This window comes from Trachypithecus francoisi, unplaced genomic scaffold (genome assembly GCF_009764315.1).
Source record: "Trachypithecus francoisi isolate TF-2019V2 unplaced genomic scaffold, Tfra_2.0 Lachesis_group2, whole genome shotgun sequence".
Taxonomy (NCBI): Eukaryota; Metazoa; Chordata; class Mammalia; order Primates; family Cercopithecidae; genus Trachypithecus; species Trachypithecus francoisi.
In genome coordinates this window covers 160,927,302-160,950,822 of record NW_022681465.1, presented here as the reverse complement: position 1 = coordinate 160,950,822, position 23,521 = coordinate 160,927,302, and the positions used below count along the sequence as shown (strand labels likewise).

Below are 23,521 nucleotides of genomic sequence, written 5' to 3'. Positions count from 1 at the left end.
AGTGTCGTTTCTGAACTTTGAATGTAAGTTTTAGGTTCTTTTCCTTACTTTAAAACATCTGGTTGGGGAGGATTCTGATGACAAGATGCTTCTTATGTGTTCTTTAAACAAGAGTGAAATTATTATTTTGAGTATTGAGGCTGAGCCTGGTGGCTCACTCCTGTAATCCCAGCACTTTGGGAGGCCTAAGTGGGCGGATCACCTGAGGCCAGGAATTGGAGACTACCCTGGCCCACATGGTGAAACCCCATCTCTAGTAAAAATACAAAAATTAGCTGGGGGTGGTGGCACATGCCTGTAATCCCAGCTACTCGGGAGGCTGAGGCACGAGAATTGCTTGAACCCGGGAAGTGGGGGTTGCAGTCAGCTGACAATGTGCCACTGCACTCCAGCCTGGGTGACAGAGCAAGACCCTGTCTCAGAAAAGTATTGATACTAAAGATAATCTCATGGGTAATAAATAATTTTATAGTTAACACTTCATTGTTTATAAACTTTTCAGATTAATTAAAAAGACTACTTTGAAAAAGGATAAACCCTGAAAATATAGAAATAATTTGAAGTTTTTTTTGTTTTATAGGGTTATTGTGAATTTCTGTATTTTCTCTGTCCACTATTCTGTAATTTTTTTTGTCCTGTGATTGCGTTTCTTTTATTTTGAATTACAAAAAAGAAGTGTGATGGCACCTTGTCTACCCTGTCGTGATTATTCCAGTGAGATGTTACTGTTCTGCTCTGAAGAAGATACTGTCAGACGAATCCTGCATTTCCTTCAGCTGGCCTGCATGCCTTTGGACTCATGGACAGAGTTCTTTGGATTGTCACTGAATTTTCAATGTTTAATCAGTATGGATCTGATCTTCGCATGATCTTTTTTGTGAATGCTAACACCATTTTGCAGGTTTTTTTTTCTATTTTAAACATTTTTCTTTTCACTGCTGACCCCCTGCCTTACGATTTTATTAGAAAGCAAGGACCTGCTATTATTTGTTAATTTGCCATCATTTATGTATATTTTGGAAGGTATGAGACCCACAAGCACAATGATCATTTTTATTTGTTTGAGACTTCAGCAGAATAGGTATCTGCATGCTTTATGAAGTTGCTTCGGTGAGAGCTCATGGGATGCCAGAAATGAACATTTCTTTGCTGCCATGGGCTGATGATGCTGCTATTAGATAAAGTTTAGCTGTGGCACCAAGTCACATCATTTTCATAGAAAAAGATCACTTGTAGCTTTAGAAGTATGACCTTTTGGTCTGTTTGATTAGAATTGCAATAAAAGAAAAGCTTGCATTCATAAGGCATTCATTCTGTTGTAAATGTTCAATATATTTATTTTGAGAGCAAGGACCTGTGGTTGTAAACAGGTGTGGTTACGTATCTGAGTGTTGTGGTCATACTCTCATCCAGTCCGATCCTGAGCATCTTCATCTTATTAGCTGTTCGTTTCTTTCTGCACTCATTCTTTTATTTTTACTTCTTTTGAATGTTATGGTATCCAGTTGTTTCCAGTAGCAGTTTCTTGAACTTCTGGCCCGTACTACTAACTGCAGAGCTCCAGAGTCACTGGCCTTTCTGTGCTCTGCATATTTTAGGGGCCACGTCAGTTGCTAAGAGCAACATACATACTGACCTGGCTGAATTATTGCCAGTGAAAACAACCTGTATGAAGCCTTTGCTCAGGTTCTAAAATACGTTTGTCCTTGCACAAATTTTGTATGTTTCAGATATTTCTGTAAAATTTTCTTCTTTTCTGTTTGTTAGAGTGTGGTGTTAAGCTAGAGTCAGTGGTCTGTGTTCTCATTAAAATGTTTTAATCCTATCTCCAATTCAAGCCTACCTAACTACATTTGATAGGATTAACGTTTCATGTAACAAATGGGGCTTAATTAAAAACTTCAGATAACTTTGAATAAAGGAACAGGGATCACTTTATCTTCTGCCTTCATTTTCCTTCGTCCCAGATTCTTGCAAAACAGGCAACTGAACAAACATTAGGTTAATGTAGGTAAAACGTGAAAGCATTTCTCCTCCACTATCTAAAATTTAATTTACCCAGTACAGTGGGGCACCAGACTACTTGATCTTTGTATTTTGCAGTTTTGAGCCTTTGTGTCAATCCCAGGCACAGAGAGGATCTGCCAAGGAAAAAATTTGCATCTTCAGAGTAGACATTTTGCAGTTTGTTTAGTAACTTCTAAAGTTGAATTTATCCATTGTCACTGATTCACCAAGTGGATGTCACATTGTGGAATTTTCCTGAGTACCGTTGTCATTCTGCTCAGCCAGGCACAATCAGTTCCTTGGCCAGGGACATTGCTGTGTGCAAGCTCTTTAGAAGGGAGATTGGGTTTTCTTGGCATTATCAGCACTCATGCTATTTAGTCTACTTCTATTTTGACTCTTTAAATTAGTACAGTTTTTCTACTTGTCATATAACTCCTGGAACAACAATACAGGAAGCTGTGATCCTTTTCCCCGACTCATGATTTTATTCTTTTTCCAAATCGCTGTTTTGTTTTTTTGCTGCTCCAACGACCAGCGTGTGTTGGATCGGATCACCATGGTAAGCCAAAAGTGGACTTGTCAGCCTATAACTACTCTGCAGCTGCCACTAACTCTACAGGCACAGTAACTACACTTTATAAAGGAGCACATGCCAAAGTGCCTGGGAGGTACCAGTAACATCAGGAAAATTACAAAAAGAGATAGATACGGTATTAACCTTGGACAGAATTATTATTATTTTTTTTTAGGGAGGCAGCTTTCCCACATTTATAAATGGGGTTGTAAATCTCAAGAGGTCCTCTGTTCCCCATAGCAGCATATCTCATTTTTAAATTGAAGCTAATTAAATAGGATTTTACTACTCAACATTCATTATACTGTTAATCTTTGCTGAAATACATGCTAACAAATGTTAAGCAAGGGAAACTGAAGATTGAATCACATGGATTCTGTTAGCAGTGTTCTGCTTTCTGTAAAAAGAGGTACTTTCCCATGATGGAGGCATGAAGTGGTGCCAATAAGCATAGAGCGGAAATGTTGACTTTAGTTCACATTGGGTTTAGCATTTCCAGTGCAGCATTATCAGTGGGCCTTTAAAAATACTTTGTGAGTACATTAGCTCTCACTTTGTTGTTAAGTTATAGCAGACTCATTATAGAGAACAAGTATGCCTTGATTTTGTTTAAAATGACTTCTGCTAAGCACCCAGAAGATAAAATTGACATATTTTTATAATATAAGCATACTTTTTTTGTACATTGTGTTCATTCTGGAATAAAATGAGTTCTGTGTTGGCTTGTAGATATTAAAAAGAAAGTATTGATTTTGATTCAATAAATGTTTTCTTTCAATCCTGGTTGGCCTTTCCTTTAAATTTGTTTCGTTTTTCTTTTCTTTCAAGGAAGGAATTATTTACCAGAATGCATACGTATATTTTCAGTCATGACTCCTATCATGCAAAAAACAACTTAAAACGTTCTGATTTAAAAGAGAATTTAAATTTCTATCATTGTAGTCTTTAACTTCTTCACAGTTCACCTTTTAATTTAACAAATAAATACTTAGAATGAAAATTAAATGGATAGAAATAGGACGAATAAAACATTTATGCCTGGTGCAGTGACTCACACCTGTAATCCCAGCTCTTCTGGAGGTGAAGGTGGGTGGATAGTTTGAGACCAGTCAGGACAACATGGTGAGACCCTTTCTGTAAGTGTTTGTTGCCTATCAATCAATCAACCACATGATTTTTAACAAAGGTATCTATCAAGATATCTACACAGTTTTCCATGAAGTATCTTGTCCTTATAGTACATGTAGGACTTCATTAAAATGAAATGAAATGAAGAATTCTCCTCATACTTTTAGCCACTTTTGAAGTGCTTAGTAGCATCATGTAGTGATCAGCTACTGTATTAGGAAGTTATAGACTATTTCCCCTATCACAGTTTGGGGAGTTAGTTTGTGGTTTGCCTCTAAAATGGTTTACAACACTGGTTCCCATAGGGAGTGATTTTGCTCCCCATGGAGACATTAGAGCAATGTCAGGAGACAGTTCTGGTTATCACAGCTTGAGGGAAGGGGTGGTTGGTACAGGATCCTGGGGAGTGGAAAGTAGGGATGCTGCTAAATATCCTGTGATGTACAGGACAGCCCCTACAACAAAGACTGATTTGATCCAAAATGTCATAGTGCCACAGCTAAAACCTGTTTTAAGACGAAGATCCGTATGTCTGCATACTCACCAGATACAACCTGTAGGGACGCTCTGTTGCATCAGATCATGTGCACAGGTAAGTGAGGTGTTTTGCTGGTTGAATACTGAGAATAGGTGTTTGTTAGGTTTCGTTTTATGAGAATTGCCACAAAACATCCTAAAAACAGAAAAGACAAATATCAGAAAAGAGTATTTCAAAACTTAGGGTAACTTTTGTCCCCATCCCATATCCAAAGATCCTAAAAAGAAATTGGCTTAAAATGAAGTGCTTTTGCAAAATAAAATTCTGACAATCTAGTGACATCCCAACTATGAAAAAGTATCTGAAGAAACTGATGTTGGTAGACCAAGAGCAATTACATTGTGAGCTTATGTTTTTAAAGGATATGCATAAAACATTAAAGGAGGGGCACATAACCACAAAAAGACAAATCTATAAAATACAGCGCCAGAGAGTCTGGAAATTGCTAATATTTATGAAGATGCAAAAATCTACAAAATTGATAAAGACGAAGGAAATTCTGTGCCCTCCGCTTAAAATACACTATTTGCAAACGTAAAAGAAGTCATAGAAATTTTACCTTCTACTTATTGTCTCCATCCAGAATGGTCCAGTAAGAATGAAACCATTAAATGACTCATCTTCATCTGACTTTTTATGTTCTGGCACCTTTAACTTTCAGTTTTCATAATGTTTCTCAGCCTATGAGGGTTTGCCTTTGATACTTTGTCCCGGGATCCCTTGAGCCCAGGAGTTGAAGGTTACAGTGAGCTTGAGCTATGATGGTGCCTCTGCACTTCAGCCTGGGTGACAGCAAGAGCCTGAATCTTTGAAAAAAGAAAAGTGTTTTTCAATGAGCTCTGCTCCATCTATGCAGGAAGAAAAAAAAACCTTTCTTGTAGATACATGCAACCTCTCATTTTGACCCCTACCTCATCTTTTTATTGCCTGTCGTCTTAATGTTCTAGCTGGTTTGCCTTTGATGCCTAGAAGAAGAAAAAAACTTCGTCTTTACTAAAGAAAACAGTTAACTCCCCAATAAGATCAAGTGTTTGATCTTGTACCTTACAAGGATATGCTCAAAGAATGGTGATCTTGGGTTTGAAGAAAACTGATTTTCATCACATTAGAAGGTAATATTATTAGTAGAAAAGTGAAGACGGTGCTTCATTCTAACCTCCACATTTTCTATTTTGTAAATCCAGACTATGGAGTTCATGAGAGCTTTTACTGCTCACTAGAACTCATGGGTTCAGTAGCTTTAGACAGTTAAACGCAGCTGAGAACCTGCCTTGGGGGCCCAGAAAGAATTCTTAGGCTTAGGGGTATGTGTTTTGTTTTGTTTTTCTCCCTTAAAGGAGCAGCAAGCAAGTAACACACTTCTTTCAAAATCTTCATGAGCCTCACCTAGTTACCTATTTCTTACCATTGCTTTTAGTTACATAAACATATTAATCCTTTTTATGTCTGTGTCTTTCAAATAAATGTGTAAGCTGGCAGAGGTCCTTTGCCTTAGACAACACACTTTCCCCCTAGAGCCTCCGCTGCTGGCGTGCTCTCCCGCAGGGCTTCATCTGCTGGGTGCTGCCTCCTTAGGGAGTATATAAAACATTTCAGCTGCTGTTTCCGGGTTTCTGCAAAAAACAGTGTTTGACTTTTCAGAAATACTGCAAAGGAGGTAAAAACCACTCTGCTTCTGTCTTTTGGCAAAACCACCCAGATTCCAAATGGGATCATTTTAAGTTCAATCTCTTTCCAATGTCCATAATGTCCATTGTGTCCTATTATAATTTTTCACAAGTGTATGTAGGTTTTGCTCACCTGATTCTCGTTGCTTGGATAGGTACAGAGTAAGTGTACCTAATAAGTGACTGGACTGTCCCTCTGTAAATGCAGCCACATCCAATCGGTGCACAATGGAATTAAGACCACAGACCATCTAGGCCAATAGCATAAAAGGATCTGCTAAAGATACTCCTAAAACCAGAAACAGAAACAAGCAGTCCTTTCTCCCTTCTTCCCTCTTTTCAATCTGATATTCCTATAGGAAACTAGTATGATCAAATAGACATTGTAGAAAAATACCAGCTGGGCATGGTGATGCATGTCTGTAGTCTCAGCTACTTTGGAGGGTGAGGCAGAGGGATCACTTGAGCCCAGGAGTTGGGTCCATCCTGGGCAACATAGCAAGACCCTGTCTCTTTTACAAAAAGAATCTAAGAGACAGACACAGTGGCTTACGCCTGTCATCCCAGCACTTTGGGAGGCCATGGTGGGCGGATCACAAGGTCAAGAGTTCAAGACCAGCCTGGCCAACATGGTGAAACCCCATCTCTACTAAAAATACAAAGATTAGCCAGGCATGGTGGCACACATCTGTAATTCCAGGTACTCAGGAGGCTGAAGCAGGAGAATCGCTTGAACCCACAAGGCGGAGGTTGCAATGAGCCGAGATCGCGCTACTGCACTCCAGTCTGGGCGACAGAGTGACACTCCGTCTCAACAACAACAACAAAAGAATCTAGGAAATACTCATTCTACTGTGAAGGACACAGTAGAGGGTTAGGCAGTCCAATCTGTGATTAATGGGAGTTTTACAAAAAGAAAGCAAGGAAAACGCTCTTCAGAGGAAAAAGATTTAAAAAAAAAAGTCTCTTGAAATTTCAAAAAAAATTGTTTTTACAATTATACTTTCTCACTTCACAGCCCTCAAGGACTTTTTGTTCTGAAGACTCATATATTCAGCTATGGGAAATATTGTTTCTCTGATTATTCCTTCAACTTTTGAAGATTACCAGATTTCTCAGCAGCAATACTGTGGTCTGGAATATAATGGGGCACTCCCCTCAGACTTTGGAGAAGACATTATTTTGAACTAGAATTCTGTCTACAGCCATACGCTTAATGAACTCTGTCTACAACCATACTCTCAATGAAGTAAGATGGCAGAATAAAGATGATTACACTAGCAATGAACGGCTTTACTTTTCACACACCCATCCTGAAAACACTGCAAGATAGAGAACAAATCTAGTAATAACATAAATCTCAGGATTTCTAGGTCTGAAACCAACCAAGAAGGCATTCTATCCAAATTAGAACAAACAATGAGAGATTTTAGAACAACTGTTTACAAGAAGCATGATTAAACGGATACCATTCAATAGCAGGAAGATAACATGCAATCAAAACATTTTTATTGAGCATTATGTGCCCAGGTACTGTTTAGACACTGAGGATACAGCAGTGAACAAATTTCTTAAGCCTCCAAGAGTTTTTGTTCTAGTTGGGGGGATGCAGAAAGATATTAAGCCAAATAAATAAGTGAATTATGTAACAGATTAGAAAATGGTAAGTGCTCTGGGTAAACAACTGGGGGTGTAGGAGAGGAACTGTAGTTTAAAATATCACCGTGCTGAGACAGTGACATTGAAGCTGAGATTTTAGTAATACAGTTAACACATTGTATTAGGCCTTCTTGCATTGCTATAAAGAAATACCCAAGGCTGGGTAATCTATAAAGAAAAGAGGTTTAATTGCCTCACGATTCTGCAGGCTTTATAGGAAGCATGGTGTTAGCACCTGCTCAGCTTCTGGGGCATCACATGACCAGAGCATGAGCAAGAGAGAGAGTAGTAGGGGAGGGGGCACACACTTTTTTTGTGTGAGATGGAGTCTTGCTCTGTTGCCCAGGCTGGAGTGCAGTGGTGCGATCTCAGCCTACTGCAACCTCCGCTTCCCGAGTTCAAATGATTCTCCTGCCTCAGCACCTGAGTAGCTGCGACTACAGGCACCTGCCACCACAACTGGCTAACTTTTGTATTTTTAGTAGAGACGGGGTTTCACCATGTTGGCCAGGCTGGTCTCCAACTCCTGACCTCAGGTGATCTACCCGCCTTGGCCTCCTAAAGTGCTGGGATTACAGGCAAGAGCCACAGCACCTGGTTGGACACACACTTTTAAATGACCAGATCTCACAAGAACTCACTATTGCAAAGACAGCACTAAGCCATGAGGGATCTGCCCCTATGACCCAAACACCTCCCACCAAGCCCCACCTCATCACTGGGGATTACAATTCAAGAGATTTGGGTGGGGACAAATATCCAAACTGTGTCACACATTTTACCATCAACAAACAAAAAGGAAAGGCAATTCTACATATGTTTGTTTAAACCAAAAAACAGGTCCAAAGATACAATATGATTTTGAGCAATTAATGAGTGTACTCCAAGTGTCTAGAACAGATGGGCCATGCAGGAGGCACTCAGTAAATATGTTCTGTAAAATTTAAGAAAGGACATGCCATCTGACAGGGATGACTTTAGAGACAAATATTGCATTTCATTTAGTGCTCATCACATATCTTGTTTGTACAGTGAATTATAAGTATATTTAAATACCTTTTTAAGTGAAAGCATAAAATACTATAGTCACAGAACAAAATGTAAGTTTTAGAAAACAAAATTCAGAAGATGGTGTGAGGTTAAAGAAGTGGAGGGGAATAAGTGTCAATCTCCTTTATATACATATTCAGAACTCATGAACTCTATACATGCATGTTTAAAATTATCATTTGAAGTTCTAACAGATGAGATATTTAGATATAAAAATATAACAAAAACTGGAAGGAGGACAGGATTGTTACAAGCCTCATCTTTTGGTGCATAAAATCATTTGTACAATTCAAAGTTGATGAATCAAGAAATGAAGGTATGCTTACATTATTTAAAATGAAGTAACCCTCAGAAGACTTCAAAAGACAAATGGCTACAAGTGGTTAAGGAAGCGGGAATGGGGTTTGGGAAGTGGATAAGGAGATTTTTATTTTTAATTTCATGCCATACTATACTATTTGGATTTCATTCTGTTTATCCTACTAATTTTATTCAGTAATATAAGATAAAATAACATTCTGTTTTAAACTAGAGAGATGAACGGGGTGACATTCAGCAAGATGGCAGATTAGGAAGCTCCAGCTCATTTCCCCAGGGAAACACCATACAGACACTATTCAGACCAAAGTATCTTAGAAAACTCTATAATCAGCTAAGAAGCCACGGCAACCAAGTGAATGTCTAAACAAGAACAAATCACACTCAAAGTTATAGGAAATTTCATGAAATTTTGGTCACCTTTGTTCCACCTCTTCCCTGGTGCAGCATGGCATTATCAAAGGAAACTGCCTCAATCCCAGTTGATCCCTTGGGACTAAAGGAAAAAGGTGGAGCTTGCCTTGTAACTTACTAGTTAGATGTCTGAGGGCTGCTTAAGGGACTAGTTTCTGTTGTTCCTGACTCAGAGCACTGAGGAACAGTGACACACTTTGGACACATGGTTAGAGGCTGTAAAGCAGAGGGGGAGTGCTCTGGTGGACTAGAATAGCAGGCAGCTCTCAGATCCACGGTGCTTTGGGGCAATAGATAACAGGAAGAGGAATGCACGTGACACCTAAGTACAACACAAGTAAACACAAGTAATACAAAAATAACACACACAAGGTTCCAGGGAGACACAGCCCCAGAAACGGTTTGAGAAGACGCTGAGCCTTTAAGCTAGACTGATTAGTGAAGGTATTCCCCTGCACAAAGCCAGCTGGTAAAGACTGGGAGAGGTGGATGTTTCTTCAAATAACCACACCTCAAAAAGAGATCACAAGGTGTACAGAGAAACAATGAAACATAGTCTATTCAAACGTATAAAATAAATCTCCAGAAATCAATCCTAATTAGAACACAGACTTCTGACTTACTTGACAAAGTATGTAAACAACTGTCAGGCTGGGTGTGGTGGTTCATGCCTATGAACCCAGCACTTTGGGAGGCCGAGGCTGGTGTATCAGTTGAGGCCAGGAGTTCAAGGCTAGCCTGGCCAACATGGTGAAATTCTGTCTCTACTAAAAACACAAAAATTAGTTGGACATGGTGGCACATGCCTGTAGTCCCAGCTACTCAGGAGGCTGAGGCACAAGAATCGCTTGAACCTGGGAGGTGGAGGTTGCAGTAAGCCAAGATTGCACCACCGCACTCTGGCCTGGGTGACAGAATGAGACTCTGTCCCAAAACAAAACAAAAACACCACAAGTATCTTAAATATGCCAAACAACCAAATAAAATTAGGAAAACAATGTATGAACAAAATGAAACTATCAACAGATAATTTTTTGTGTTTTTTTTTCTGAGATGGAGTCTCACTCTGTTGCCCAGGCTAGAGTGCAGTGGTGTGATCTGTTTACTGCGGCCTCCACCTCCCAGGTTCAATCAATTCTCCTGCCTCAGCCTCCCGAGTAGCTGGGACTACAGGCACGCACCACCATGCCCAGCTAATTTTTTTTTTTTTTTGTATTGTTAGTAGAGATGGGGTTTCACCATGTTGCCCAGGATGGTCTCGATCTCTTGACCTCATGATCCCTACCTTGGCCTCCCAAAGTGCTGGGATTATAGGCGTAAGCCACCGCGCCTGGCTGAGAAAGTTTTTTAAAAGCCAGATTCTGGAGCTGAAAAATGTAATTGCTGAATTGAAAAATTCTCTAGAAGGATGAAACAACAGACTTGATGAAGCAGAAGGAATCAGCAAACTTGAAGACATGATATTTGAAGGTACTGAGTCAGGAACAAAAAGAATGAAGAAAAGTGAACAGTTCCTATCAAGCCAACCAATATATACATTATGAGGTTCTCAAACAAAAGAAAGAAAGAAAGTGGCAAAGAGCTTATGTGAAAAATATAGTGTCTGTAAATTTCCCAGCTTTGAGGAATGAAATTGAAATATAAATATGAGAGGCTCAATTAACAAGTAGGAGACCTACACTGAGAAACATTATAATCAAAAAGCAAAGACAAAGAAGAAATCTTGAAAGCAGCAAGTGAAAAGCAATGCAAAATCCTCAACAAAATGATAGCAAATCAATTTCAACAGCACATTAGAAGAATTATACAGCACGACCAAGTGGGATTTATTCCTGGAATACAAGAATGGTTCAATATAGGAAAATGATTCAATATTTGCAGAATGACAGAAAAACCCGCATAATCATTTCAAGTGATGCAAAAAAAAAAAAAAATCTGACAAAGTTCAACACCCTTTCACAATAAAAACACTCAATGAACTAGGAGAAGAAAATTACCTCAATGTAATAAATGCCATATATGAAAAATCCACAGCAGACATCATACTCAATGGTGAAAGACTGTGACCTTTTCCTCTATGATCAGGAACAAGACATGATTGTCTACTTTCATGATTTCTACTGAACAAAATACTGGAAGTCTTAGCCAGAGCAATTAGGCAATATAAAAAATAATAATAAAAATAAAAATAAAATAAAAGGCATCCAGACTAGAAAAGAAGTTGTGAAACGATCTCTCTTCACAGGTAACGCAATGTTATATGTAGAAAAATCCTAATTATTCCATTAGTTCTAACAACACCAAAAGCCTGTTAGAACTAATAAACAAATTCAGCAAGGTTGTAAGGTATAAAAATCAACAGGCAAAAAATCAGTTGTGTTACAACAATAAAAAAACCTGAAAAGGAAATTAAGAAAACAGCTGTTTGCATTAGCATCAGAAATTAAAACAAAATACCTAGGATTACATTTAACCAAGGAGGCAAAAGACATTATACTGAAAACTATAGAATGTTACTGAAAGAAACTAAAGATGACATCAGTACATGAAAAGACATACTGTGTTATTGGATTGGAAGACTTACATTGTTAAACTGTTCATACTACACAAAGCAATCTACAGACTTAATGCAATTGCTATCAAAATCCTAATGGTGGCTGGGTGTAGCAGCTCATGCCTGTAATCTCAGAATTTTGGGAGGCCAAGGTGGGAGGATCGCATGAGATCAGCAGTTTGAGACCCGCCTCAGCAATAAATCGAGATCTCATCTCTACAAATAAAAATAAAAAATATTTTAAAAATCCTAATGGCATTTTTTGCAGGAAAAATCCAACCCATCCTAAAATTCATATGGAATCTCAAGGGACCCTGAAGAGTGAAAATAATCTTGCTAAAGAAGAATGTTGGAAGAAAAAAGGTTGTAAGTTTCATCCTTTCTAATTTTAAAACTTATTACAAATCTATAGTAATCAAAACAGTGTGGTACTGGCATAAAGACAAACATAAACTAATACACAAAATAGAGAGTTCAGATATAAATTCTCCCACGTGTGGTCAAATGATGTTTGTCAAGGGTGCAAGGACCACTCCATGGAGAAAGGACAGTTTTGTTTTTTTACCCCAACAAATGGTGCTGGAATTAGATATCCACATGCAAAAGAATGAAGTCTAATCTTTACTTTATACCGTATGTAAAAATTAAATGGATTAAAGGCCATGGATTAGACTGAAAACTATAGAACTCCTAGAAGAAAACATAGAGGGAACAATTTCTTGACACTGGATGTAGCAATGATTTCTTGGATATGATACCAAAAACACTAGAAACTAAAGTAAAAATACACAAGTTGGACTACCTCAAAATTTAAAACTTATGTGCATCAAAGAACACAATTAATAGAGTCAAAAGGCAACCTATGGAATGTGAAAATATATTTGCAAATCATATGTCTGATGAGGAGTTAATATCCCGAATACATAAGGAATTCCTATAAGTCAACAACAAAAAACAATCTGATTTAAAAATGGGAAAAGGACTGGAATAGACATTTCTTCGAAGATATATATTTAACAACAAATAAGCACATGAAAAGAGGCTCAACATCATTAATCATTCGGAAAATGCAAATCAAAATCATGAGATACCACCTTACACCCATGAGGATGGTTACTGTGCAAACAAAATAAAATTATAAGTGGTGTTGAGGTGTGGAGAAATTGGGACCCTTTTGCACTATTGGTGGGAATGCAAAATAATATAACTGCTATGGAAAACAATAAGGAGTTTCCTCAAAGAATGAAAACTAGTACTACCATATGATCTAGCAATCTCATTTCTGGGTATATAACCAAAAGAATTGAGCACAGGGTCTCAAAGAGATACCGGTACACCCATGTTCACAGCAGCATTATTCTCAATAACTAAGAAGTGGAAGCAACCCAGTGTTCTTGAATGAATAAACAAAATGTGGTTCATACATTCAATGAAATATTCAGCCTTAAAAAGAAAGGAAATTTTGACACGTGCTACAACATGGATAAACCTTGAGGACAGTATTTCAAGTGAAATAAGCCACAAAAAGACAAATATGATTCCCTTTATATGAGGTATTTAGAGTAGTCATATTCATAGACACAGAAAGTAGAATGATGGTTGCCAAGGGAGAGGGGCAGTGGAGTTGTGGAGTTGTTTAATGGGTATAGAGTTTCAGTTTTGCAAGGTAAAAATGTTTTGGAGATTGGTTGCAAAACGTGAATTTCCTTAATGCTACTGAACTGTATACTTAAAAATGGTTACGACAAGTACATTTTGTTATGTGCATTTTACCACAATTTATTTTAATGCCAAAAAAACCCCTCAAGCTCAAAAAACAAACCAAGAAAGACTAACACATGTACCGTTTGTGGTGGATTGCAGCCAGAGAGGGTGGTGAAAACCAGTGGGCAGTGATGGAGGGTTGCAACTCCCATGAGAGAAGCATGTTCGAGGCATTTATACACATCGAATAAAGCCAAATGCCAAATGATCTCTCACGTGTAATCCATAAAATCTCGTAGGACACTAGAGATCAAGTTGCTAGTCAGCACTGAGATTGTACAAGTGCAAAACCTAAGGAGAAACTTGACTTTGCGCTTGAACTCCTGCTTGTCAAGTTCATTTCTCTGAAACCCTAGAGCTATAACATGCTGAAGAGCTAACAAGCTTTAAAAGTAGTTATTTTTCTATCATTACCAAAAATAGACAATTTGCCTTTAAATTCTATTTGAGTTCATGGCTTCCTTGAGGATCAAACAGACAAGATGAGGCCAAAGAGCTCTTTCTGTTCCAGGAAGCACAGGACGGGGAAGGTAGGGTTGTGGTCCTGCCTGGCCTGAGTGGACTCACTCACTACTTGCAGCAGACACTGAACGTGCTTTCTGGCCTTGACCTCCCCAAAGCCCACAAGGTGTCTGCTGTGGCCTGGACCTTGGGGTAGGTAGTGCTGATAGATTGTTACTGGCATTTGGTAACTGCCTATTTTTAGTACTTATTTTCAAGTTAAAAAATATTTGAAGCCTTTCATTCTGAACCCTGTCCAGCCTACACTAGTTGGTTTAAATAATACAACATCCTCCTAAGTTTCCAGGGCACAGAATCAGGGGTCTGGGCTCCTGATGAGCAAAAGATTTGAGGCTGCAGGCATTTTCCCCTCCAGCCAGGCCTCTTTTCTGCATCTGCCTCTCTGAGACCTATGTAAATGACTGTCCCCTTTGAGACAACAGAGATAAGCACTGGCAGCAGGTGACCTTCCAGACTTAATCCCAGTTCACCATTTTGTCCTACAAGAGTTCCCACGTTTTCCTGTCTTATAACAACTCCCCAAATCCATTTCTTTGGGCAACTATTGCTTCCCCAATCTGTGGGGTTTTGGTGGGCCTGCAAGTCACAGTAACCATTTCTCTCCTCCCCACAGGTGTGTACACGAGAGCAGGCTAGGGTGAGGTCTTCCCTGGAATTTCCAGGGCGGGGTCAGTTCCTGTATAACCCCAGACATTCCACATAACTATAGCCCAGCACGTGAAGACAATCTGTTGGCGGTGGGGAAGGATGAGGCCGACAGACAGCTGAGATGACAAGTGGAGAGCAGGAAGGAGAGCTCAAGTGCCCTGCAGGTGTTGCATCCTGACCCTTAGGTGTTCCAGGGAATAACCCAGTTATTAGCTCTTTGGCTTTGAGCAAGATATTTATCCTCTCCAACCATCTGTTCCATAATCTATGAAACTGGGAGACTAAAAGCTCTCTTCTAGGATGGTTGTGAGAATGAGATCACACAAGCAAAGCCCATGCCCATCACAGGACTTGCATTTACTCAGCTCCTCCTGTGCCGGAACTTGCTGAGCTCCCTTCCCTCCTCCCCTGTTAGGCTGGGGCTATAAAGTAGAAATCTGGAACTAATAAAAGTCTAATGGTCAGGTGTGGGGGCTCACACCTGTAATCCCAGCACTTTGGGAGGCCGAGGTGGGTGGATCACGAGGTCAGGAGATCAAGACCATCCTGGCCAACATGGTGAAACCCCGTCTCTACTAAAAATACAAAAATTAGCCAGGTATGGTGGCGGGTGCCTGTACTCCCAGCTGGTCAGGAGGCTGAGGCGGGAGAATCGCTTGAACCTGGGAGGCAGAGGTTGCAGTGAGCCAAGATTGCCCCACTGCACTCCAGCCTGGGTGACAGTGAGAGACTCCTTCTCAAAAAAAAATAATAATAAAAATAAAAAAAGTCTACTGAATAAACCAATAATTGAACCTATTCTGGAAGTTCTACTTTGTATTTTTTTTTTTTTTAAGGAAAATGGAGATTGTAATTATGTGAGCATTTTTAGCACCTGTTCCATCAGAAGCCTATGCTGCTGATTTTGTCTTTTACTAGTCCTTGCAAATCTCCCATTTTTATGAAAACCAAGGGCCTGAGTAACTTTCGCAAGAACAGCCTTGAGCTAGACTGAAGTGCTTGCCTGCCCTCAGGTTATTCATTATGTCTGAGAGCTGCAAGAGGTGACTGGGAGACAAGAGAGAAAACTCTCTACTGAGTTCACAAACTGCCAAGCAGAAAGACGAGGGTGCCAATGTAAGGCAGGACAAAGAATTGCCCTGCGTTCCAGATTCTGAGCCAAGGAGATCACTAAGAGGTTTGTTTAATCCTAGGCTGTGTTTGCCTCTCATTGACTTCCCGACTTGGCTGCACTGGGTTGCCCCCTTCCTTAGCGCCTGGAAGGCTAGGAAAGTCCCATGTCCATGTCACAGTGTTTGGCACATGGTGCTTTCCACATGCGATGCTACATCAAGATTTGTGTCTGAGGTTTCAACTGAAAACATCAAATTGCTTTTCTGGAGCCATTCATGATCTGCTCATCCACTACTAAGTCCCTGCTATATGCGATGCACAGCACGTATGCTCTCTATAAAACACCAGGCATCATCTTAGTGCCCTCAAGCAAACAAAGACCCCCCGTGTGTTACGGTTTATAGAGCTGTGCAGAATTCCTGCTGCCTGAGGAACAAACATGGCCCAGTCTCGAGGTCTTGAGTAGTTGCTGAAAAACCTGAGCTTTTAACATGGTCTCTTTTAGCATCTCCAATTCTTATTATGGTCAGGTTCTCACATACCTGCTTTTTTAACAAGACCTCACTGAAGGCAACAATTTCTGCTGGCATAGCATGTTGGGCACAGGTGGTCTTAATTATTGGTTATCCCAAATATGCATGTAAATGTGAAAAGAGAAAAAGTACATCGGGCAATTGAGTCTGATTTTCATTTTTCAGCTGTGTGTCCAAGTCTACTATAAGGTAATTCTTAGTGTACACTTGATTTCCATAATATTTCCTTCTATTTCCCCACCTGCTGTTGGCTTTGAACAACCTTACCTGAGCTGAGAATGGCTGCTTCCCTGGCAAGAAGTTTCTAGAACGTGTTTGCTGGACCAAAGCTTGGACACCTGATCTCTTCAGAGATCTTGTGGATAGACTGATAGAGAAGAAAGAAAATAACTCATGCAGCAATGTATACGGATAAAACAGACGAAGAGGTGCTACAATAATCAAAAGGGATAAAGTAAAAAATACAGAAGAGTCTAATCGATTCTGCATCATTGTGAATCAAGTCACATACTAACATGAATTTTACAGAGATCGAAAACCTTTTTGATCCAAAGCCAAAGCATCAGGAGATCTTTATTTTTTTAACTGAAGTAAAATATACACAACATAAAATTTACCATGTTAACCATTTTTTTTTTTTCCTTTTTGAGACTCTGTTGCCCTGGCTGGCATGCAGTGATGGGATCATAGCTCACTGTAGCCTCTAACTCCAGGGCTCAAGCGATTCTCTCACTTCAGCCACCCAAGTAGCTGGGACTACAGGTGCTCGTCACCACGCTCAGTTAAATTTAAAAAGTTTTTATTTGTAGAGACAGGAGTCTTGCTCTGTTGCCAGGCAGGTCTTCAACTCCTGGGCTCAAGCAATTCTCTTGCCTCAGCCTCCCAAAGTGCTGGGATTATAGGCATAAGCCATCATGCCTGGTCTGTCTTAACTTTTTTTTTTTTTTTTTGAGACAGATTCTCCCTCTGTCACCCAGGCTAGAGCACAGTAGCATGATCTCAGCTCACTGTAACCTCCGCCTCCCACGTTCAAGTAATTCTCGTATCTCAGCCTCCTGAGTAGCTGGGACTATAAGCGCACGCCACCATACCCAGCCAAGTTTTGTATTTTCAGTAGGGACAGGATTTCACCATGTTGCACAGGCTGGTCTTGGCCTCACGTGATTCACCCCATGGCCTTCCAAAGTACTAGGATTACAGGGGTGAGCCGCCATGCCCAGAAGTCTTAACCATTGTTAAGAGTACACATCAGTAGTGTTAAGTACTTTCACATTGTTGTACAACCACATTCACATTGTTGAACATTTTCATCTTGCAAAACTATACCTAATTAAATAACTCCCCATTTCCCCCTACCCCTGGCAACCACCATTCTACTTTATCTATGAATTTGACTACTCTAAGTACCTCATAAATTCATATATATGCTCTCATGTATCCACATATATGTGGAATCATACAATAGTTGTCTTTCAGTGACTGGCTTATTTTCCTTGGCATGTTTGTTCTCAAGGTTCATCTATTTTGTCTTTATTAAAATACCAATGACATTCTTCACAGAAATAGAAAAAAAAAATCCTAAAATTTATATGGAACCACAAAAGACCCTGCATAGCCAAAGCTATCCTAAGCAAAAAGAACAAAACTGGAGGAATCACATTACCTGACTTCAAATTACACTGTGGAGGTATAGTAACCAAAACAACATGGTACTGGCATAAAAACAGACAAAGACCAATGGAACAGAATAGAGAACACAGAAAGAAGTCCATGTACCTACAGTGAACTCATTTGCAACAAAGGTGCCAAGAACATACACTGAAGACAGTCTCTTCAATAAATGGTGCTGGGAAAACTGGATTTCCATATTTGGAAGAATGAAATTAGATACCTATCTCTCATCATATAAAAAAACAAATCAAAATGGATTAAGGATTTAAAACTAAGACTTCAAACTACGAAAACGACTATAAGAAAACATTGAGGAAGATCTCCAGGACATTGGTCTAGACAAAAATTTCATGAGCAACACCCCACAAGCACAGGCAACCAAAGCAAAAATGGACAAATGGGGCCGGGCACAGTGGCTCACGCCTGTAATCCCAACACAAATGGAATCACATCAAGTTAAAAATCTTCTGCACTGCAAAGGAAACGATCAACAAAGTGAAGAGGCAACCCACAAAATGGGGGAAAATATTTGCAAACTACCCATCTGACAAGGGATTAATAACCAGAACATATAAGAAGCTCAAATGACTGCATTGGAAAAAATCTAATAATATAATCAAAAAAGGGCAAAAGGTTTGAATAGAAATTTCTCAAAAGAAGACATACAAATAGCAACAAATCAAAACTACAATGAGAAATCATCTCACCCTCAGTTAGGTTTACATCCAAAAGACAGTCTATAACAAATGCCAAGAATGTGGAGGAAAGGGAAACCTTGTACACTGTTGGTGAGAATATAAATTAGTGCAACCACTAGGGAGAACTATTGGAGGTTCCTCAAAAAACTAAAAATAGAGCTACCATATGATCCAACAATCCCACTGCTGGGTATATATACCCAAAAGAAAGGACAGATATCTGCACTCCCATGTTTGTTGCAGCCACTGCTCATAATAGCTAAGATTTGAAAGCAACCTAAGTGTCCATCAACAGATGAATGGATAAAGAAAACGTAGTACAGGCCAGGCACAGTGGCTCACGCCTGTAATCCCAGCACTTCGGGAGGCTGAGGCAGGCAGATTGCTCAGGAGTTTGAGACTATCCTGGACAACATGACAAAAACTCCATCTCTACTAAAAACACAAAAACTAGTTGGGCGTGGTGGCGTTCACCTGTGGTCCCAGCTACTTGGGGGACTGAAGTGGGAGGATCACTTGAGCCCAGGAGGTGGAAGTTGCAGTGAGCCGAGACTGTGCCACTGCACTCCAGCCTGGGTGACAGAGACCCTGCCTCAAACAAACAAACAAACAAACAAACAAACGTGGTACATATACACAATGGAATACTATTCAGCTATAAAAAACAATGGGATCTTGCGTGTCATTTGCAAAAACATGGATGGAACTGGAGATCATTATGTTAAGTGAAATAAGCCAGGCACAGAAAGACAAACATCGCATGTTCTCACTTATTTATGTGATCTAAAAATAAAAACAATTGAATTTATGGATATAGAGAGTAAAAGCATGGTTACCAGAGGCTGGGAAGGGTAGTGGGGGGTTAGGGGGAGGTGGGGATGATTAATGGGTACAAAAACATAGTTAGAATGAGTAAGACTTACTATTTGACAGCACAATAGGGTAACTACAGTCAATAGTATACATTTTTAAATAAAAGAGTGTAATTGGATTGTCTGTAATACAAAAGATAAACAAATGTGTGAGGGGATGGATGCTCCATTCTCCCTGATTATTTCATGTTGCATGCCTGTATCAAAACATCTCATGTACCCCATAAATATATATACCCTATGTACCCACAAAAGTTAAAAGTTAAAAAAATCAGCCGGGTGCAGTGGCTCACATCTATAATCCCAGCACTTTGGGAGGCCGAGGTGGGCAAATCACCTGAAGTCAGGAGTTTGAGACCAGCCTGGCCAACATGGTGAAACCCCTTCTCTACTAAAAATGCAAAAATTAGCCGGGCAAGGTGGCACGTGCCTGTAATTACAGCTACTCAGGGAGACTGAGGCAGAAGAATCAGTTGAACCCAGGAGGTGGAGGATGCAGTGAGCTGAGATCGTGCCACCGCACTCCAGCCTGGGCGACAGGACGAGATTACATCTCAAAAAAAAATTAAAAATTAAAACGATTGGATGGGCACGGTGGCTCACACCTGTAATCCCAGCACTTTGGGAGGCCAAGGTGGGTGGATCACCTGAGGTCGGGAGTTCAAGACCAGCCTGGCCAACATGGAGAAACTCCGTCTCTACTAAAAATAAAAAAATTAGCCAGTCGTGGTGGCGCATGCCTTTAATCCCAGCTACTCGGGAAGCTCAGGAGAATCACTTGAACCCAGAAGGCGGAGGTTGTAGTGAGCCAAGATCATGCCACTGCACTCCAGCCTGGGCAACAAGAGCGAAACTCCGTCTCAAAAAAAAAAAAAAAGAAAGAAAAAAAATTGAAACAATTGTAAAATGATTCATCCATTTTGTAGTACGTCAGAATTTCTTTCCTTTTCAAGGTTAATAATGTTTCATTGTGTGCATCCCACATTTTATCCATTCATCCACTGACGACCACTTGGGTTGCTTCTGCCTTGGCTATTGCTGATAACACTGCTATGAGCAAGGGTGTACAAACACCTCTTTGAGACCCTACTCTCAATTCTTTTGCATATATATGTATATATGTACATATATACATACATACACACACATACCCACACATATACATGTACCCAGAAGTGGAACTGCTGGATCATATGGTAATACCATGTTTAATATTTTGAGGAACTTACATATTATTTTCCACAGCAGTTGCATTACTTACACTCCCACCAACAGTGTACATGACCTCTAATATCTCCACATGCTCGCCAACAATCGTTATTTTCAATCTTTTTGACAGTAACCATCCTCATGGGTTTGAGGTGGTATTTTGTTGTGATTTTGACTTGTATTTCCCTAATGACGAGTGACATTGAACTGCTTTTCATGTGTTTACTGGCCAACTATATCTTCTTTGGAGAAATACCTATTCAAATCTCTTTTTTTTTTTTTTTTTTTTTTTTAAAGACAGGGTATCATTCTGTCACCCAGGCTGGAGTGCAGTGGCACAATCTGGGCTCACTGCAGTCTCATCCCCTTGGGCTGAAGCGATCCTCCTATCTCAGCCTCCTGAGTAGCTGGGATTACAGGTATCTGCTACCACGCCTGGCTAATTTTTAAATTTTTTGTAGAGATGGGGTCTGACCATGTTGCCCAGGCTGGTCATGAACTCCTGGGCTCAAGTAATCCTCCTGCCTCAGCCTATCAAAGTGCTGGGATTATAGTGTGAGCCACAGTGCTTGGCCATTTTTGCTGCTGCCAACCCCTTTTTGGCAGAGTATCCCTCTGTCGCCCAGGCTGAAGTGCAGTGGCATGATTATGGCTCACTGCAGCCTCAACCTCCCAGGATCAAGTGACGCTCCCGAATAGCCTCCAAAGTAGCTGAGACTACAGGCACGTGCCTCCATGCCCGGCTAATTTTTAAAATGTTTTGTAGAGGTGGGGTCTCTCTATGTTGCCCAGGCTAGTCTCAAACTCCTGAACTCAAGATATCCTCCTGCCTTGGTCTCCCAAAGTGTTGAGATTACGGGCATTGCCTGACCTTCTGCCCATTTTAAATTGGGTTTTCTGTTGTTGACAGGGAGATCTTATTTGATAATAATTTAAATAATATTACTTTTAATATTAATAATTTTAAAGAAATATTTTTGAAATATGTATTTTAAATGTTATATAAAATGCATTTCAAGTATTCCAGTATAAAATAAACACTGTGCTCTCCCAATCAGAATGGAGTGGACTTTATTTGAACACCCACAGATAACAATATTGTCATTATAAATTAGGAAACTGAAATTTAGAAAAGATGAGCACCTTATCCAATAGGACACTGAAGTTTTCAATACTACCCTCAGAGATCACTGAACTGTAGCCTGTTTTTGTCTAGGCTTAACTAGGGAAGAAGTCACTTTCGATCTTACCCAAACGGTTAACACACTCTATTTCCTGTGGCTGGGGAGCTGAGGGCTCGGGCTTCTTGCTGACTATTGGCTGCAGTCCTCCCTTAGCTCCTCGAGGCCTCCTGTAGTTCCTGTCCCGACGTTTCTCCGCAACATGTGCACTTCATTAAACCAAGGAGAGCCTAGAGCTAGTTTGCTAGCAAGATGGAGTCTTATATAGTGTAACATAATCATGCAGCTACATTTCATCACCTTTGCCATTTTCTATTGCTGTGAAGCAACTCACAGGTCCCAGCCATAATCAAGGGGATGATACAGTAGAAAATGGCAAAGGGCATGACGACTAGGTCACCAGGGCGGCAGATTGTAGTTTTCAAAAACAGCCACATCAATATTCTCTGACATGCTCTTCTAGAACCTTGTTACTTTTTATCAACAATTTCCTCTGCTTCCCTGTCACTGAACCTGGGTGACACACTGTGATGCAGCCTGCCTGGCTCTCTCTTTGGGGATACTTGCCCTTAAAACTCAACCTCCATGATCTGAGACAGGCCAGAACAGCCCTTACGGAGAGACCACATGGAGAGGTTCATGGGAAAGACCCTCTCCACATGGAGAGACCACAGGAAAGAGGCCTCAAACAACAGCCAGCATTAACTCTCAGCCATGAGCTTTCAAATAATTCCTGTCGTGAGCCGGAATCGTTCAGCTAAGGCCTTAATCATTGTGGAGCACAGAAAAGCCAGCTTTTCTAAGCCCTGTGCAAATTCCTGACCAATAAACAAGCATAATAAATGGCTGTTTCATGCCACTAAATTTTGGGTTGATTTGTTACACAGCCATGGTAATTGGGACAACATGTTAATAGAATAAAGGAGAAAGAACCCACAATTATCTCAATAGATGCAGAAAAAGCACTTGATAGAGTCCGACATTTATTAATGATTAAAAATTCCAGCAAATTAAAAATCGAAGGGAACTTTGTTAATCTGACAAAGAGTTAATACATAAAACTTACTGCACACAGTGTATTAATTGGTGAAGTGTTGACAGTTTTTCTCTATCATCACTTCTATTCATTATATTGAAAGTTTCTGGCTAATTGAAAAAATAAAAGGAATAAGAATTAGAAAGAATAAAGAGAACTGCCTTTAGTGGCAGATTACATGTCTATAAAGAAAACCTGAGATTATTATTATTAGGATTCAGTGAGTTTGGTAAGGCTGTTGGACACTGGAGCAACATTAAAAAAATCAATTTTATTTCTATTTGACAAAAGATAATCAAAGTCTGGGCACAGTGGCTCATGAGTGTAATCCCAACACTTTGGAAAGCCAAGGCAGGAGAATC

General features: G+C 40.0%; 1 protein-coding gene and 1 long non-coding RNA gene across 18 annotated transcripts in view; one reads left to right on the top strand and one right to left on the bottom strand.

Annotated features, from left to right (window-relative positions):
- Positions 1 to 23,521, top strand: part of CDC42SE2 (CDC42 small effector 2) — a 145,996-nt gene that overhangs the window by 115,397 nt on the left and 7,078 nt on the right. For 8 of the 17 annotated variants that reach the window (XR_004430093.1, XR_004430089.1, XR_004430096.1 and 5 more), the window contains 2 exons: positions 581 to 5,362; positions 6,936 to 7,197. The gene's annotated coding sequence lies outside the window, so the exon portion shown is untranslated. Of the gene's footprint in view, positions 1 to 580; positions 5,363 to 6,935; positions 7,198 to 12,180; positions 12,279 to 23,521 lie in introns of those variants that run through there. The other 9 variants (XM_033181338.1, XM_033181341.1, XM_033181343.1 and 6 more) reach the window with 6 other exon arrangements.
- LOC117065910 lies at positions 2,515 to 16,895 on the bottom strand. Its single transcript, XR_004430098.1, has 5 exons — positions 16,760 to 16,895; positions 6,051 to 6,206; positions 5,162 to 5,863; positions 4,810 to 5,056; positions 2,515 to 4,385 (listed from the first exon to the last, which is right to left on the bottom strand). It is a non-coding gene; the product is annotated as an uncharacterized LOC117065910 (long non-coding RNA).